This window comes from Populus euphratica, unplaced genomic scaffold, assembly GCF_000495115.2.
Source record: "Populus euphratica unplaced genomic scaffold, PopEup_1.0 scaffold949.1, whole genome shotgun sequence".
Taxonomy (NCBI): Eukaryota; Viridiplantae; Streptophyta; class Magnoliopsida; order Malpighiales; family Salicaceae; genus Populus; species Populus euphratica.
Genome location: NW_011500813.1, coordinates 29152 through 33611, shown reverse-complemented (window position 1 = coordinate 33611; position 4460 = coordinate 29152). Strand labels below are relative to the sequence as shown.

General features: G+C 36.1%; 1 pseudogene; it reads left to right on the top strand.

Moving 5' to 3' along the window:
* The first annotated feature begins 1583 nt into the window (after positions 1-1583).
* LOC105116453 (uncharacterized) lies at positions 1584-2216 on the top strand (annotated as a pseudogene).
* Positions 2217-4460: the final 2244 nt, after the last annotated feature.

The following is a 4460-nucleotide window of genomic DNA, read 5'->3' as shown; positions in this document are numbered from 1 at the left end:
TCAATACTTACAAAGTCTGTCTTTGCTTGTTCCTCCTATATCAGGAAGGCCTTTAATATTGTATCTGACAGTGACTGAAACAGCTATAGGATGTGTATTAGGTTAGCATGATGAAACCAGAAACAAAGAAAAGGTTATTTATTACCTAGGTAATAAATACACTGTGATAGAAAAACTCTATTGTGAATTGGTATGGGCGACAAAACGATTACGACATTACATGTTGTATCATACCACTTTGTTGATTTCAAAAGTGGATCCACTAAGGTACATTTGTGACAAGCCCTATCTCTCAAGCTAAATTGCAAAGGTGGCAGGTTTTGTTGTTAGAATATGACATAGTATATATGACAAGGAAAGCCATCAAGGGGAGCACGATTGCCGACCATTTGGCTGATAATGCTGTTGAAGATTATGAGCCATTGGATTTTGATTTCTTTGAAGAAAATGTATTATCAATAGCGAGAGAAGAAGAGAAGACAGATTGGTGGACCATGTTTTTTGACGGAGCAGTGAATGTTTATGGTAATGGGGTCTGCGCGATGATAATCTCTCCTAACCAGAAGCAGTATCTGGTTTCAGTTAAATTGTATTTTGAATGCACCAATAATATAGCTGAATATGAGGCTTGAATCCTAGGTTTAGAAGTTGTGTCAGAGCTGAAGATTAGAAAGATAGATGTATATGGTGACTCAATGTTGATTATATGTCAGGTGAAAGGAGAATGGCAAACCAAGGAAGAAAAGTTGAGGCCGTACTAGGAATATTTATCCACACTGTCAGAAGAATTCAAAGAGATAATATTCACCCATTTAGGAAGAGAAGAGAACCATTTTGCGGATGCTTTGGCCACGTTGGCTACTATGGCTACGATTGATCTCGGGCATAAGGTACATCCTGTACACGTAGACATTAGAAATAACCCAGCTCACTATTGCTCGATTGAAAGAAAGGTAGATGGAAAGCCTTGGTACTATGATATCAAGAATTTTGTGCCAAATCAGGAATATCTAGTGGGAGCTTTAAAGATGGATAAGAAAACCCTAAGAAGGTTGGCCATGGATTTCAACCTAGAAAAAGAGATTTTGTATAAAAGATCATTTAACGGAACCTTGCTAAGGTGCTTGAATGAGACAGATGCTAAAAATGCTTTACGGGAGGTACAAGAAGGGATTTGCTCAACTCATGCTAATAGACATATGGTAGCAAGGAAAATACAAAGGGCTGATTATTTCTGGATGATAGTAGAGAAAGACTGCATCGACTATGTCAGAAAATGTCACAAGTGTCAAGTGCATAGTGATAAGGTCAATGCGCCTCCGACTCCTTTGTAATCTAGCATCTCCCTGGCCATTTGCAATGTGGGGGATTGATGTGATTGGAGTTGTTAACCTAAAAGCCAGCAATGTGCATAGATTCATACTCGTAGCTATTAACTACTTCATGAAATAGGTAGAAAAGTAGTTCATATGCCCATGTAACGTAGAAAGTGGTGAAGAGGTTTATAGAAAAAAGACTTGATTTATCGATATGGTCCACCAGAAAAGATAGTGATTGATAATGCACAGAATCTTAACAGCAAAATGATCATGGAGCTCTGTACCAAAAGGAAAATCAAACATTCAAATTCCTCACCATATAGGCCCAAGATGAATGCTGTCGTGGAAGCAACCAACAAAAACATCAAGAAAATTATTTAGAAAATGGTAATCACTTACAAGGATTGGCATGAGATGTTGTCATACGCTTTTTATGCATATTGCACTGTAGTAAGGACCTCGACAGGAACTACTCTGTATTCTCTAGTATATGGAATGGAGGCGGTGATGCCTTTGGAAGTAGAAATCCCTTTGTTGAGGGTGTTGATGGATTCAGAATTAGAAGAGGTTGAATGGGCCAAAGTAAGATATGAACACTTAAACCTGATCAGTGAAAAGAGATTAGCTGCAATTTGTCATCATCAACTCTACCAGAAAAGGATGGCTAAGGCATATGCCAAGAAGGCTAGACCTCGCATGTTCCAAGAAGGAGATCTAGTGCTGAAGAAACTATTGTCTTTACCAGGAGAAGATCAAAGCAAATGGGCCCCAAATAATGAAGATCCTTATATAGTAAAGAAGGCTTTCTCGGGAGGAGCTCTAAAGTTGTCTAGAATGGACGGAGAAGATTTAGCTAGACTTGTGAATTCTAACTCTGTAAAGAGATATTATATCTAATGTGTTCAGTTTTCTCCTAAAATCAATAAAGCAAAGTTTGGCCATGTTTTCTCCTAGAACCCTTTTTTCATTGCATTGATCTCACATCACTTAATTTGTTTATTTTCAAAAAGAAAAAGCTTGAAAGAACTGATTTTGTGCATGATTACAAGGAATGTATCATAAAATGCTCAAAGATGAAATTTAAGCACTTCCTAATAAAGAGTTGACTAAACCAAACAAACCCCAAAGCTAACTCTGAGATAAAACATTGTCCTAATAGCATTTTGAATTGTATGGATAAATGGTTAGGTATCATCTTTGTAATCACTTGCATGTTTTCTGTTGAGATAAGAACAAGGTTTATCAATCCTAACAATGTGCAACTTGAAATGAGGAAAGGCCATCTTTGTCATCCCTTCACTTTCTAAAGATTTTATCCTTTGTAGTCCCCATTTGAGCCAGATTGAGTTTCTTCTTTATGAAAACCTAAGTAAGACCACACCCCGCACAGGGGGCAATGAGAGATCTTTTGTTAGAAAAGATAAAGACAATTGTAGGAAAAAGAAAGGGGTAAAGAATGGAAGCCCAACAATTGAGAACAGGATAAGAAGAAAAGGGAGAAGGATTTTGAGCAAATTACAAAAAAAGAAAAAAATGGAAAAAGACTTGAATCTTTGAAAGCTAGAACCCAACACTTGGGGGCATCACCAAAAAAAAAAAAGGGGAGGAAATGGAATAAAAAAAGAAGATGATGGTTTGATAATGCTTTAAGATTGAGATAAGGATCCTTAAGCAAGCTTCTCCAAACGCAACCTACGAGACAGTTTCACAAAGAACAAAAGATAGAAGAAGAGTGGTCCTAAGTCTTTAAACCCTCAAACACTGTTGAGCCTTAAAAGCATCATTTTCTTTTATAGCCCATCGATGTAGCCTACATTACAAGCCTTTAGAAGTCCTTTTTGATCAAGCGCACATAACTTGGGTTAATAAACGATGCTCTTATAACTCACATGACTTGATAAATGAGTGATAATTCGCTTTTATCCATATAAGAAAATGGCTAATATGAGACAATTTCCTTTTCTACACAGCCTTCTCAAATAGATACTTAAAACCTTTTGAAAGGATTAAACAGAAGGTCACCTTTGATAAAAGCCCGACCTAAAGACAATCCACATTCTAGAAACTAATAAAACCCTCAATGGGGATTGCTTAAAAGAGTTTTCGATGTGTATGTTGAAAGTTTCAGTTGTCATGAGCAAATTCAAGTCTTTTAAAGTTTTTTTTCTGGGAAAGATTTTTGTGCTGGAACGAAAACCAAAAAACCCTTAATTTGAGAAAGACAAATTAAAGCATTGACAAGAGCATGATAAAAAGCAATGATAAATCATGTTTTTTTTTAAAGGCTCACCTAATGGAAAAGGTTGGGGATTTCTTCCCTAAGATGTGATGGGAAGAGGAGACATCATGGGAAATGGATCCAACATGCCATTTCAAGCATTTGAACAAGATCGTATCAATACTTCTATCTTTATAATTTCTAACAGTCGCCCATACTTCCTGGAAAATGCTGCCTCATCAATGTTCTAACTATGAACCAATATTCTCTTCATCTCATTTACCATGCAATTCATGTCTTTGACTACTGGAAGCTTCCTTGCATTACATCTAGAGTCATCTCCCTCTGATAGTTGTGACAATTAAGAATTCTGCCCATATTCTATAGTAGTAAATTTGGTAATGATGGCTATCTTATCGTTTAAAAGACTTGAAAACCAATATGCTTTATGGTTAGGTTTATGTATTATGCAAAATATATACTATGGAGCATACACCCTAAAGGTCGATTCTAATTCTTTTATGGTTGACAAAGGTAGGTTGGTTATTCAATCTTTAAAAGGGTCTCTTGCTATCTTAGTGATCGCTCTCATGAAGGCAATATGGGGGCTTAATAGGTAATAGGATGACATATGGACCAATCATTACTAGTCTAAGCATTCAACGAAGAGTTGGGGTTTAAACAAACATAAACCTTGACTAAAAGTCATAAGGTAAGCTGCTAGTGATTAGTACTTAAAAGTGCATTTTTATCAAGGTTTTATATCATCATTTTGCACTTGAAGTATCAATAACTCCTTAACTAAAGCATGTTTTATAATAACATATCTAATAATATAAGATACCTTTAAGTTGTGGTAAATGGTCGTTTTAAATGCAGGTCTATCACATAAGTGAAAGGATTGATTGATGAGTTTAAGAACT